Source organism: Cuculus canorus, chromosome 2 (genome assembly GCF_017976375.1).
Source record: "Cuculus canorus isolate bCucCan1 chromosome 2, bCucCan1.pri, whole genome shotgun sequence".
In the NCBI taxonomy this organism is placed as follows: Eukaryota; Metazoa; Chordata; class Aves; order Cuculiformes; family Cuculidae; genus Cuculus; species Cuculus canorus.
Window position 1 is genome coordinate 142,735,873 of NC_071402.1, and position 15,174 is coordinate 142,751,046.

The 15,174-nt window shown below is 40.6% G+C and overlaps 1 protein-coding gene across 7 annotated transcripts in view; it reads left to right on the top strand.

Annotated features, from left to right (window-relative positions):
• Positions 1-3,893: 3,893 nt before the first annotated feature.
• MYO3A (myosin IIIA) overlaps positions 3,894-15,174 on the top strand; it is a 119,654-nt gene continuing 108,373 nt past the window's right edge. For 6 of the 7 annotated variants that reach the window (XR_008448783.1, XR_008448784.1, XR_008448785.1 and 3 more), the window contains exon 1: positions 7,616-7,733. The gene's annotated coding sequence lies outside the window, so the exon portion shown is untranslated. Of the gene's footprint in view, positions 4,188-7,615; positions 7,734-15,174 lie in introns of those variants that run through there. The other variant, XM_054060104.1, reaches the window with a different exon arrangement.

Consider the following 15,174-nt stretch of genomic DNA (forward strand, 5'->3'; position numbering starts at 1 on the left):
GGTATGAGCTGGATAACATACTCGCGGCTTTCATACTTCACTTTTGTGTTTAAAATACCTTCAGCGCTTAAAAGTCAGTGGTTTTATTTCAAAAAGTGCTTGTTGCTAGAAAAGTCTTAATAACAATTTGGGTCTAAAGAAACTGTCACCACAGAAATGCTGGAAGCACTCTGTGGAAGCAGAGAAGGATTGCCTCTAGTCCTGCTAGCAACTGAGATGACAAGGCTGTCTCATCATTCAAAAGGATTAAGTGTTGGAAATTCTTAACTGTCAGAGCACTGAGACACAAGTATGGAAATAAAGAACAAGAAGAAGATTAAAATCCTTCCTTCCTTCCTTCCTTCCTTCCTTCCTTCCTTCCTTCCTTCCTTCCTTCCTTCCTTCCTTCCTTCCTTCCTTCCTTCCTTCCTTCCCTCCCTCCTTCCCTCCCTCCTTCCCTCCCTTCTTCCTTCCTTCCTTCCTTCCTTCCTTCCTTCCTTCCTTCCTTCCTTCCTTCCTTCCTTCCTTCCTTTCCTTCCTTCCTTTTTGAATCTGCATTTTTAAATAAATAAGTTTTTTTCAAACATGTTTACAATCAAACAACAAGGAGGAGCAGTCAGCAAAAGATCAAACTCCAGGGCAGGAAACTGGAGCCAAGCACGTCTGTGTGCTGCTCACATAACCAAGCATGGGCCCCTTCAAACGTAAATCCTGTTTGTGTCACTGTTTGCTATACTCCCTAACTGGATTAAAAGAAAAAGAAGATGACAAATCCAAATCCTCTGAGGGCTATCTTTGGAACATCCTCAGAGATTAATGACAGGCTCACAAATAGGAAACTGTTTATCAGACTCATTTGTGGAGTGCCTCTGGATTAGGAGGCTGAGGAATTCGTAACAGTACCAGGAGAATTATGGAGAAAACCTTCAGAACAAACTTTTCAAGTTCTTCTCAGATTGTGTTGTCATTCTTAATTTGGGGCTAGTGTGATACAAATAACCTGTCTCTTCTTTATTGTGCCTGAAAGAAAAAGATAATCTTCTAGAGTTTATTTGTTTGTTATTTTGCAACTGTTTGGGATTAGTGAAGTGTGGATTTGTGAAGTGTGTGAAGTCCAGCAACGTGCTTGACACCTCTGGCTTTAAGAGGAGGAAGATTTAGCCTGACAGCAAGCTCCTGGTATGTCTGAAACAGTGAAATAGGAAAAAAAAAATGAGCAGAACAAAGAATGCCTGAGGTATTCTCCATATTATGTGATATTCCAAATTTGAAATTGTCCAAGAACAGTAATTTGAGTACTTCCAGCCTCAAATTTGCAAAGCTTACAAGTCATATCCCCTCAAAGTCATGGTAACAACTTTAAAAAAATACAGTAAAAAAGAAGGCATAGTAAAATAAAATAAATAACATTTCTTAGGTTATTGTTCTTTTCCAGCTTGTTCCTGAGTATTTACAGTAAATTTTACAGTTCCTTACACATTACAAAGATTAGAAGCTTAATTTTTCCAAACAGTAACTTCAACATCCAATTAATCCACAGACTAAGGAGCTGGTACCCTGTGACTCTTGCCAGGGAGACTGGAATTGATTCAGTCTTGAGAGAAGTTGGTCTTAGGTAAACCATAATGTTTTTAGTGCCTGAAATTTAACTTTGCATAATTGTGATGGGTGTTTGTGGCAACTGTGAATGTGGAGAATTTTTTGTCACTAGCCAAGGATGATTGAAAAAAATCATGTTGTTATCAAGTGATTTGGAGACCAACTACTCAGGCAGATCCCAGATGCCACTTTCAGTTCAGAACTGTTATGTGCTCTGGCTACTAAACAAAACTTATTCCCTCTCCTTTTCACTCATACACAATGCCATCTATCATTCCTGGCTGACACTTCCATTTGTGCACTATGGCCCCTTTAGAGGAAGAAGAAAAGACACACTTGCTCAACACTGAAACTTCTTTTATCATCTGATCTGAAAAGCCCTCTATTTGCCACATTAATAAACACGGTTAAACGGCAGCACTTAGAACACAGTAAACACAGAGGCTGGATGCTGTACAGGTATATATTATGTAGGAGCGTCTATACTGAACAACTTCTGTGTTTAGATATTATTTTGATTCAGGGTAGAAAAAAAGTATAAATAATAATAAATAATATTGTAGAAATATTCTACTGGGTTCTTTTTAGTTAAAGGTCTTTTCAACTCTCCTGTAAGTACATACATGAACAGCACAGATGATAATTAGATGTACATAACACACATAAATTTAACTGCTTGAATTATCAATATATTGATGCTTATACTTAATTAGTTCACAGCTGTATTTGTATAACAAAGTACATTTATGTCTAGTAATGTTAATGGTGGTATTTGTTTAATGGGTATATTACTTACTGCTAGTGTACTTATTACCTAAACCTTCAGGGGCTATGGAGAAACAGCTGTAAAGAACAACACAGTTTATATATTATATATTTTTATTCACTTGGATTATGTACAAAATAGGCACTGCTGCTCCAGGACATAAACGAGACACTCTGTACAACTGATTCAAAAATATTTTTCAAAAAACATTATAAAGTGCTGAACTTGAAATCTCTAAGCAGTTAGTAGGGGAATTGTTTTTTTAGCAAGATGACCAATATGGTAACACAACTGATGTTTATTGATTAGTTTAGTTTTTTAAACCCACAATTTTCAAGCCAACATCATGACTCTGAGGGATCTGTTGTGCATACTTGGAAATGGCAGAACTATGACCCCAAATCTTTACCTGCACGTTTTCAACACTGGCACTTCACGTTATACCCAGCCATGCAGAAAGCAGCAATCCCCAGATGTCCCGCCCCTTCTTACTAGTTCACATCACTGCACATACGCAAAATCCTTTAAAGTTATTTTGGTAATCAGTGTGTTCCAAGGAAGAGATAAGTGTACTCTTTAAGTAATTGCTGAAACTAGAAGCCATTTTGTAGCACAAATCTTCTCTGCAGTTATTTGGGGCTTCTCTCCGGTGATTTTTTAGAAAAACTGTGGAAGGTTTTATATTCCAAATTTTCCAATACATCTTTTCCTCAAACTTTATTAAAAAAAAAAAAAAAAAAAGAGGTTTGGTTTGGGTTTTGTTTTTTTTTTTTTTTTTAAATTGAGTTTGAGACATGAGTTCCAATTGGGTTGCATTTAGAACTTTCTTAGATGGAAAACAATACCTGCAAAAGCCTAAAACTTCACTGCGTCAAACCCTGCCAAGTAGAAACAGCTATGAAATTTCAACATAATGTCTTGCATATGTTTGCTTGTATTGTTTTTTCCCCTACTGGATATGAATCCAGTGTGATTTAGGCTATGGCCACTCAAAGGCAATACTTCTGTGCTAGATGGGCAGCTCCTGGTTCTAATGACATGGGCTGATACAAGGAAATTATAGTGAAGAACTGTCAGTTTTCCAAATCACTTCTACTTTCCAGCAATTCCTGCTTTTTGATTACTATAACCCTCACCTGTGCCTATGGCTCTCTTGAGATGGTGGAGATATTCTTGAGGCAGGAATTTTCAAAATTCTTTTGATTGCAATTTTAATTTGATTCATTAATTACCACTGTGCTTTTTAACTATTTGCCTGTTTGCCAAATGTTCTGTATTATACATAGAGTTAAAAAAGCCTGGAAACAACGTGCCGTACATTCAAAGTGATACAAACATTTCTCCTACAGGCACTGTGTCAGGTCAGTGGACATAAAAGAGCTGTTAAAGCTGTCACAACTTTACATCTGTGCTGATCTGGGTTGGATGCGAAAGGTTTTGTATCCTATTAACAATTTCCTGAGCTAACCAGCCCCTTAAATGTGATTACAAGGATCACGCATATAAGACCTTCAAAAGGGGTTACAGAGCTCTTTTGATCAACTAAACAAAATATCTGGTAAAGCGCAGGGTTACTTCAGAGAAATCTATGGGTTCAATAACTAACTCATGTTTTTGGGTATGCGTGGCAATTCATTATGGTGGATGGTATTTATGATCAAAGGAATAACAAGCTAGCTGTAGACAAATTATGTGGTGATTTTCCTAGAGGATATTTACTCAGGTGTCACAGGAAGTATTGTTTCTCTGTAATAAACACCAAAAGGGGAGGAGTTCCTCATATTTGCTCCAGGCTGTGCTCAGTTAAGCAGCTAGAGAGGTTAAAAAGGAGTTCCCCAGAGAGGTAAGTCCTTTGATTCTTATAGCGGTAGTCTCTCTTCTTCTATTTAAAAATGCTTGTTTGTTTTCTTATGTTATGATTTATGTATCTGCTGATCTTTCTGTGTGTCACTTATTATTTGCATATGTACATAATTACCCATCAAAACACCTCCTCATGGGCAGAATCATATTAAGAGCCCAATTATAAATACAAGAAAATAGATGAAAAGAGGTAGCATGTGCCCTAGATCCCAGAAGACCTCCATGGCTGAGCTGTGCTCAACAGCAGGAGGATCTCCTCTTGCAGGGGGTTCATGGTGTCCAGCATAGTAGGATCCTGACTTTCTTTGAATGCAGCAAGGACTTTCTCAATACAGGAAACAGTTTATCAGATGAATTATAATCTTAACTTGGTGACTTGAATTACAAGTTCATCTTTATTTCTTTTTGTCGTTAGAAGCTTCTAGGAACATAAAAGTCTTAAGTCTATCAGTTCTGAATTAAAACAAGTCCATTCTACTTATATATGCTTCTGTTCCATTCTATTACAATGAATAAGATGATGTACTCTGTAAGAAATTGTCTAGTGTGACCTAATGTAGAAGATGCTCTGAAAGGATGTCTGTTCATACTGCTTTCACATTTCTCACATAAGTTAGAAATAGTTTTCAGACTTAATTCTCATATTATCTAATGAAATTTAAAACTATGTTGAAAGGCAAGGAGAGAGCCTGAAACCAATCTAATCACAATCTGTTAAAAAGATAGTGTAGTACAGATGCTGTCTCATGGCATTAAGCACAGCCTAACCTCATACAAGCTACAGCTGGACATGATCACAATTTATCTGTTATTATGTGTTGACAATGGTTGGATACATATTACTCATCCTTAATTATTTTAATTTTATTTTGTGGGAGAGAGACCATATACTCGCATTCACTCGGGAACTTTGAAATCTCTTTGGAAGGCTTCCTAGAGAAAAGCAAAGCCATAAATGTTTGGGAAAAAGAGGGGCAAAAGCCAAGGTATGTTGAGATGGAGAATGAAGAACAGAAAGGGAAAGGAGAAGTGTGGCCAGGCTGCATAACACTGCATGTCACTTCATCACCTCATGCCTAAGTTTTCTAGCACAGTGTCTATTTGACACATAAATTGTCATTCAATAAGGGATGAAGCTCCCTGTTTGTTTCAACAGTACCTACCTTTAAAGGCTTCAGAGGTTGGTTGTGATTTTTACTGGTTTAAACTAGGATCCTTCCTGCAGCAGTGGGCTGTCATTACTTACACATCATCCAGGATCATCTAAATGAAACAGGTACTTGTTTCGGTGAGTTTCACAGACCAGTTCACCTGAATGACTAACTATTGCAGAAGACTAAACTGTGTACAACACTCCATTAGCTGAGCCCCATCGTGGATTTTTGCCTTTGAGGCCCCTTTGACAGAAGAGGGAGTGCTAAAGGGGAATCTCAGGTCTTCATAGGTAAGGGACAATGACTTTGGAACAACAGATACCGAGAAGCAGGCAAGTTGGGTAGCAGTGGTTTTGTTTTCAGACAGCAGTGCTAGGAGTAGAAGGGGACATATGAACTGATTACTGAATTTATTCTCTTTTCTGGCTCCTAAGACTGTTCCTAAGCACTTCTCGGCAACTTGCTCCAGGCCTCAGATGCACATCAGCTCTGGGAGGAGAAGTTTGAATGTGCACCATCCCCTTTTTGTACCTCGGTTTCCACTGAGAGGCTTTTAGCCTTTTTTCATGGTGCACTCTTTTCAAGCTTCTGCATGACTGGAGGATTAGACTGTCATGCTTTTGCACATGACTTGCCAGACATGCAGGCTAAAGGCAGTGGGTTCTAGGTACTCATAAGCATAACTAAAATCAATGAGAGCTTTGCTCAAGGAGGGGGAAGCTTTCAGAAATTCTGCTTGTATGGCGATTCAAACTTAAAAGATATGGATGTTTTTGCAACTGAGGCCCTGTTCTGCCAGTGCTTCCAACCCCAGTTATTAAAATGGAATTATAAAACCCAGAAGCTTATTTTGTATTTTCATAGGGTCTCAACAAGGAGGGAGGAAAGGGTATAAAAGGACAGAACAGCCAGCAATGAAAAGTGCTAATAAAGACTATATGGAACCTTAACTGTTCCCTCATAAATTCCTATGTGCATAATGCCGCACAGAGCCTAAAAATGTTAACAGTTTTTATACAGTAAAATAGTGATTTGATAAAGGGAATTAAGGAGGCCTCTTGTCTTTACGAATATCTGGATCATGGCTGTTTAGACCCAGGGTTTAAGAATGCAGCAGTTTCCACTGATGATTTTCCCAGACTGTGGAATTTTATAATGCTTCTTTTTTATGTAATTTCTTTGATGTCTGGGATGGGATAATCAATCTTTCCCACTGTGGATATATTCACATGGAAAGGCCTGGTCTCTACCTGATCTCTGCTCTGCTTTTGTGAAAGAACATAGATGGCTCTGAAACAACACCCCTACTATCAGACCTGTCTAAAAACAAAAAACAGGTTCAAATGTTATTAGAAAAACGGAAGGAGTCAAACTCAACACAACAGCAGAAGCCTCTTCTCAATCAGCACACATTCCCTGCTGCTGATTAAGTTTGGCTGCTTCTTTGTAGTGGACGTGGCAGAGGTCCTTCAAAGAAAACCTTAGAAGAATAATTACAGACTGGCTTGTATATCACATTGGAGCTCTACTGATAAAATTCATCCATTTCCCAGCTTTTGAGTACTTTGCCTTGCAATTTAATGCTGCTATCATGTATTACACTGATGTTGTGCTGCTGCTGTGTAGTGACCCCTCTGCAGTGGGTAGTACTGGGTAGTAGATCCCAATTACTTTTAGCAGACCAGGTAAGTCCATTAGGTTTCTGCAGGACAGTGTAGCCATCAGCAGCCCCAGGACTGCAATTTGTAGCTCTCCATAAGAAGTCCACAGTCTCCCTGGCTGCTCGGTGGCCGAGAGGTGCAGCGTAATCCCTTGTTGGGTGGATTCAGCCCTGGAGAATCGTAGAATCGCTGAGGTTGGAAAAGACCTCCAGGACCATCAATCCTTTGTTGGGTGGATCCAGCCCTGGAGAATCACAGAATCGTTAAGGCTGGAAGAGACCTCTAAGATCATCCAGTCCAACTGTCAGCCCAACACCACTGTACCTACGAAACCACGTCATTAATTGCCACGTTGACACGTTTGGTTTTTAACACCTGAGGGATGGCAACTCCACCACTTCCTTGGGCAGTCTGTGCCAATGTTTCACCACTCTCTCAGTAAATAATTTTTTCCCAATATCGAGTCTAAACCCTCCCTGGTGCAACTTGAGGCCGCTTCCTCTCGTCCCATCACCTGTTGCCCAGCAGACGAGACCCGCACCCCCCTCGCGACACCCCTTTTAGGAGCTGCGGAGAGCAGTCAGGCCGCCCGGGGCGGGCTTTGCGGGGGATTAGCGGGGCAGAGCGCTCCTCCGCCCTGACCCCGCGGCGGGCTGCGCGGAGGACGAGGGCGAACCCGAGGCGCTGCGGGGAGCGGCGGGGCCGCTGCGGGTAATGCCCGGCCCGGAGCGGGGGGTCCCGGGGCGGTGACTGCGGGGCGGCTCCGCCCCGACGAGGGGCTGCGGGCGGGACGGGGCCATCGCGGTGCAGGGGGCGCTGCCCGCGGGGCTCTGTCGTTCCGTCTGCTGCGCGAGTCCTGCGTAGTTGTTTCTACTGAGGTTCTTTTTCCCGTGGATGGGTTTCTGGGCGAGAGCAGCGTGTAGTTCTCAGGACAGGTGCCTGCCCGGGTGGGAGCCCGCGGGGTGCGAGCGCTCCGAGCTCCGCGCTTGGCTCTGGCACGGGCTGGCCTTCGCGGTCTTGCGTTAGAAGTACTTTTCTAAGAGGAGGAAATCAGTCTTCTTTCCTTCGGCTTCTGCCCATCTCCTCCTGCAGGCTGCCTGGGTCAGAGGGTCTCTCTGTGTGTGCCCGGGGGTGGCGCCGGCGGGACCCACGCGGAGCCCCCGGTGCCCGCGGTGTCACAGCGCACCCCGATACCCGCAGCTTCTTGACTGGTGATGTTAGGAGCTGCCAAATTTGCTGCTTGTCTCTAATGCCTCCGCTATCTCGCTATCAAAAGCCTTCTAGTACTTAAAGGGGGCCTACAGGAAAGCTGAGGAGGGGCTCTCTATCAGGGGATGCAGGGATAGGACAAGGGGTAACGATTTTAAGCTGAAAGAGGGGAGATTTTGGTTAGATAGTAGGAAGAAATTTTTTTCTGAGGGTGATGAGGCACTGGAACAGGTTGCCCAGAAAAGTCACGGATGCCCTGTCCCTGGGGGTGTTCAAGAGGCTTTGAGCAACCAGACCTAGTGGAAGGTGTCCGTATTGGTGAGCGGGGGCATAGAACTGGATGGTGTTTAAGGTCCCTTCCAACCCAAACCATTCTATGCCTATATCACCTTAACTTTAAGCCTGCCAAAGCTTGTTGATATAGCTGCTGAGCTAATTTTGAGTTGCCACTTCACCACTCTTAGAAGTCCTGAGAAATAGGGAGTGAGATCTCACTATTCTGATTCTGTGGCTTTATAAAGTTTTACGGTGTTAAAATAGGAAAACTAAATGATGCTTTAACTTTGTAAACTAAGTTCTTTGCTAATATATTGATCTAATATAGTATATTGATCTATTGTAGTAATTGAAAAATTATTCTCATCACTTGTAGTGTGTCTCTTCTGGGAGCCACAAAATGAGCTGGATGTGATTCAGTTCATGGATTGCTAATGTCATTTCATTATTTCTGGTGCCATAAGGTCCAGATACGATTTGATAATGACACCATTCCCCTCTCTGTTATTAATCTTGTTTTTATTATTTTAATGCTCCTGCATAAATATTTGCTGGTGTATGACAGTTTCTTCAAAAAACTTTAGCTCTGGTTTGTTTTCAAATATCGGAGCTTTTAGAATTGATTACAGTAATTAAATACAGCATTTTGTTCCCATGTTATTTTCACTCTTCCTATAATTAAAGGTTTGCTTAAAAAAAATGGGAATTCTCTACTGATATGTTTGAGGTCCGAAGGATTGTCATTCACTGGGCAGCCCCCATGTGAGATTAGATTGAATGCTTAACAGCCCATGATAATTCTTTAACCTGTTGTTTAAAAAAGCCCCTCCTCCGACAGAGTTTCCTGAAAACTGTAAACCTCAGCATACAGTAGGACCTTTACTGTTATGGGGCATGGGGAGAGAATGGAAGAAACCCAGGGTGGAACCTGATACTGCTGTAGATCTCTTCCAGCAGTGCCTACTGAGAACATTTAGAGAGTGAGGAGCTAGAGGCTCCCATGAGCAGGGCTGGCCAGTTCACTCTGCAGCAAGTCGAAATGTCAAGATCAGCTGAATAATAATCAGCAGATGAAATGTCAGTGTGGACACCCAATATGCATTTATCAATAGAAGGGGATCAGGTAGTGATACCAGACAGTACTGTTTCTCTACTGAGTATAGAAGTTTTACAAAGGTCAAGGAGGTCAAGGAGCCCAAGGGCATCAAGTTTCTCTGAAACCTGTCTTGTTTTCTTGGGAAAGTTATTGCTGAATAACAGTCAGTAAAGTGGAAGTGTTTTTAGAAACAGAAGAAGCACTTACCTAACTCTTCAGAGAGTGAACACTAATAAATACCCTAAAAAATTAATCACTTTTTTCCTTGAGAAGCTCTAAGATTAACCTACTGATTTTAAATTGCACCCAGGAAATACATTGTCTGAGATTAAGCTAAATTTATCACCACTCCTTGGCTCTGAATGCTTTGACGTAAGTAATTATTTTTGCTTTTACATTAGTTTAGGGTTTGGTTGTGGGAGTCAAAGTTTGCTTGGCAGTGTCATTGCATGGTTCTTACCTTCTCTGTGCATCATCAAACAATGTCCAAGTTGCCTGCCAACTTTCAAGTGATGAGATGTGCTTGCCTTGCAGTTCCTCTGACTGTAGCGTGAAGCTGATACTCATTTTGTCAGTTGTCAAGCTATAACTCTTTATTTCCATCAGTTAGGTGTGATAGGATTTATTTCACTTAACATATCTGCATCCGAAGCTGTATAACTAGGTTTCAGTTGTTGTCAATGGAAACTTAGCTAGTAATACCACCTGGAGAACAGGTCTTGTTATGCAAAGGTAGGTACTAACCAGGTCAGGTAAATCAATTCTTTTATCGCTTTGACATCTAAAATGGGATTATAATAGCTAGCTTAGATTCCAACAGGTATATTGTACACATACCAAGTTAAGTAAATCCCAGCTGTTGTGCCGTACTAGTGTAAGCACAACACAGTGAAAGAAGTAGACTCACTGTTAGAGACGCTTGTTGAGTTTTATTCTTCATTATAGCTGGGGCTGAAGAGCTTTTATTATCTCCAGGAAGTTTCTTGCAGATGGGAAAGACAATTGTTCAGATTTGGGAAAACACTGGGGGTTGTATAGGGTGGAAAGTAGTAGGCAAACTGATGTACAATCAGAGAAGATAATTCAGGTAGATGTATGGATAGTACAACAATTATATGATCATACAAGATTATTTTTTGTTGGTTTTTAGTGAAATTATAGTTTTTAGTGGATTTAGCTTTTGACAATCAAAGTAAAAAAAAAATTATCTTCTAGATGCTTGATTTTGACTAATTTTCGTGCTACATTGTATTTCCCATTCAGATATAGGTTGTATCATCATCAAAATTAGAGGCCAAATATCCCTCAGAATTAAGCGGAGATGGTATTGGAATTTCCAGGACAAAACTTATTCTTTGAGCCATGAATGAGATGGTATGCTGCATAAATTGCTCATTGCAGCTACATTTATACTAGCTCAGGATCAGTTGCAATCCATGTTCATGGTTGAACGATCAAATTATTTGGGCATTTGTCCAGAAGGTGCTAGATTTTAGTATGATGAATGGCATATTGTAGCCTTGTACTCCTGGCTACTCTTAAGAATTCCATGCAGCAGCCTTTAATTTTCTTATTAAGTACTTGTCAGTGTGGCATAAACTCATGAAATAAGAGGAAATGTGTTGTGGAATTTTATTGTGCTATTGCATTAAGTATTTCAAGGCCCACTGTGCCTTGTGTTCAGTAGAAACTAGATTTTGGATAAAGGCATCAGTTGGTGAGAAAGTGAGATGAGAAGGGATTTTTTTCTTTGATGTAACAAGCCTCAGCAGCCTCTACATGAACATTGCCTGTAATTTCTTTTTTTCTTTTCCTTTTTTTGAAGGTGATTATTTTTCTTGCATGTATTAGACAAGAGATTTAAGTTTCAGTATTTGAAGGAGTGCAAGTGTCACCTCCACAGAGGTAACCAATAGGCAATGTAAGCTAGCGCTGCTGGCTTTTGACATCCACCTGCCGTGATACAGGTGAAGGTGTATGGCAAATTACAGGACAGCATAAATGCAAGAGCTGTCTACAAAGATGATTAGGGGACTGGAGCATCTCTCTTATGAAGAAAGGCTGAGAGACCTGGGTCTGTTTAGCCTGCAGAAGATAAGACTGAGAGGGGATTTTATCAATGCTTACAAATATCTACAGCGTTGGTGTTGGGAGAATGAGGCCAGACTCTTCTCAGCGGTGTCCAGCAACAACACAAGGGGCAATAGACACAAACTGGAACATGGGCAGTTCCACTTGAACATGAGGGAAAACTTCTTTACTTTGAGGGTGACAGAGCACAGGAGGAGGCTGCCCACGGAGGTTGTGGAGTCTCCTTCTCTGGAGATATTCAAAACCCGCCTGAATGCATTCCTGTGGAACCTGCTGTAGGTGAAACTGCATTAGCAGGGGGGTTGCACTAGATGATCTCCAGAGGTCCCTTCCAACCCCAACCAGTCTGTGATTCTGGTTAAACACAGGTAGTGTTTGCAGTGGGAAGAGGGGAGTGATGTGGACAAGTAAATCAAAAGAGATCAAAGAAGACCTCAGTAGGTGTGTTTTAACTGAATCAAAGAGGTTCTAGTTCTAGTTTTCAAGACCAGAAGATTGTGTTAACCACGAGACAAGATGTGGATGGGAACCCAAAGGCTGGATTCATTTTAGTCATACACAAATAAGGATCTGCTTTGCTACTTATGTAGACTCACTTCCTTCATGGAGAAGAATGGATGGCATGAGGCAAGGTGCCTGTTGTTTTAGCAGCTCCTTATGGAGGAAATGGTTATGCTTTCATCCAAGTGAGATGGAAGTCCATTCAGAAACTGCTGTAGGGGTGAAGATTTAGAAAGAATTTGCAAACTTAGGTGGTATGAAACACTAGTAAAAATATTGGATTAACATGTAATATTATGTGAAATTCAGGCTCCATTGTGCTTGTAACCTAGCCTGCAAAAGCAAAACCTATTCCCACTTGAGTCTATTGACTGTGATGCTCTGTAGCCTTGAATATAAAGCCCTCAACAGCGCAATTGGTATGTGTATTTAGTTTTGGGTGTGATAAATGGGCTTCATTGAATTGCCTTTGCAGCAATCAGATAGTCCACAGGAGATACACTATGTTCTTCATGAGGCTACCCCTTCCCTTTGCAAACTAGCTAGATAATGAAAATTATGGAGAACACAATGATCTGACAGCATTAATGCTGAACAGGGCATTTCTGAGTATCTTTAATATATAACCTGAGTTCTGCTGCGTATAGGGTGGGTATATTTCGAGTGACCTAGGGTGTGAAAGGTCATATAAGGCTGGCTCAGAAGAATTCTCATTCACTTTATTCTTAGAACTGTGAGAGTCACATCACTGACAGCCAGATCCCACTCTTAGAGTTAAAAACATACAATCCAAGAAACCCAGCCACATTGCCTTGTTATCTTGGAACTCCAAAACTATTTTTTTCCTGCCCCAAATAACCCAGATATAATCACTGTACATGCCACAGTCCCTTTGGATCTCTCAAATTTACAGGACAATATACTCTGTGATATTAGCTTTATTTCATGACCTAATTAAGAAATACAACAAACAGGGGCTCAGTCCCCTTTTGCCCTGACTAGTCTATCAAATTCACTTATTCACCATTCAAATCAGGGAAAAAAAAAATACTTGTTTACCTAGCCTGGTGTGAGAGCCCTTCCATCCTTCCTCCCCAGTCACGGTGCAGGCATCCCCTGTATCACACTGGGAAGCAAGAAAGCTTCAGCAGGCCATCTCCTGTTGGATCTACTTGAAAAACCTTTTGGGTAAGCTGATGCTTAATACCTTCCAGCTTGGAGGTTTGGCCTGTATTGTTTCTCTAGGTTAGCAGATTCTCAGGAAACTGCTGGACAAAATATACTGGCTGCAGGAGAGAGCGATTTGCGGATGATAGTGGAGTGTAATGGCCCTTTGGCTCTTTCTGGCTGCCTGTCCTGCCTCCATGGTGCTCTTCTTTGACCTGACTGCTCCCGGTGCACATCAGGCCTTAGCAGAGCCAGGTTAGCCAAAATCTTATGAGAAGCTGAGTGACCTGTCATGCTGAGCACACCAGAAGTATTTTAAAGGGTTTTTATAGAGGTTCAAGGGTACATTCCTTGCTCAGAAGTTTGGATCAAGTTGTAAGTTGTGTTTTATTAAAGCAGATTTTTAATGGTGAGAGGTATGATAAATTACCCAGTTGTTTGGGCATCCAGACGTATTCCAGAGACAGTCCAATTTATTGCTGAAATATGAGGCTAAGTCATTATCAGCTTTCTTGGCCTCTCTGACATGCAATAAAATATTATTCATCACCCAGAACAGAACACTTGAAATCATTCTATTTAATATATTTTTAATAATAGAAGTGGAAGCTAAAAAATTTATCTGCAGGGGTTTGTTCTTAAACGTAGTGGAAGTGAGGAAATATGAAGTGCAATATAACTTATTCAAGTTATGATTTTGAAGCTGTAAATCAAAAGACAAAGCATTAGGGTGAATAATTCTTTCTGGAACAGCACTCAAATTATTGAACTAAGTATGACAACTATTGAATGCATTATTGTTAAGTATGTGGTGACTTTTCTTAAGACAAGATGATGTGCAACTGGTGTGATTTGCAGAGGAAATACAAGCATATTTGTCTCCAGCACTCTTCTCTGGTAGTCAGATAGCACCTGCAGGATCATGTTTCCTCCGCCTTTTAACACTTCTCCTTGTTCCATTCTCTGCAGACAAATAAGCAATTGATACTGGGAGTCAATTAATTCCAACTGCATTCTGTTAATGTATAGGAACTCAATGATGCCTGGGAAGCTGTCTGAAGCTGCAGTTTTCACTGTCATTTTTTTTCTTAGAATGTTGTACTTGCTAAAAAATCTCTGCACAGAGAGGTGAGCCTTTGCTTAAGGGTATATTTGGAGATTCAAGGTATCAGAGTTCCTGCTTGTCTCTGGCATAGGGTAAATATGTGAGGCTGGTCTTTGCATTCTTGCCTTTTAAGTACTTGTCTTTGAAGGGGAGGAAATTAGTCTTCTTCAACATCTGTGTATCTCCTCCTGTAAGCAGGTCAGAGGCTCTTACTGTGTATTTTTGTAAAGTGGATTATAGCGGTCCCTAGATTTTATTGGAAAACCACATATTCTCTAGAAAATAATTCATGTGTAGACAGGCTCCAGTATGATTTGGACATCTCATTTCTAAGGAAGGTGTCTATTGATAGCTCTCTATTTTTTTTCTCCCAAAAATTCGCTAGTTATGGATTTGGTACGCAGTAAAACTTTAAACAAATAGTTAATCTCAATTCTAAAGACTCAAGGTCAGATAGAGAAATAGAATTCCATCATCGTTGAATCCCTCAAAACAAGTGTTTGGGATTATGAATCCTAATCTCTTTATCACCCTCAATTTGGTTATTCTTTTGTTTAGTTCCAATTATGAGGTAATTATGAAGCATTTATATATACATATAAAATTATTTTTAAAAAATCCCAAAAACTCCCAAATCAAAAAGAACAGCTGTATTTGAGTACTATTTTACAGGCAAAAGAAAAAGGAAGTTCCAAAAAAAATCTGTA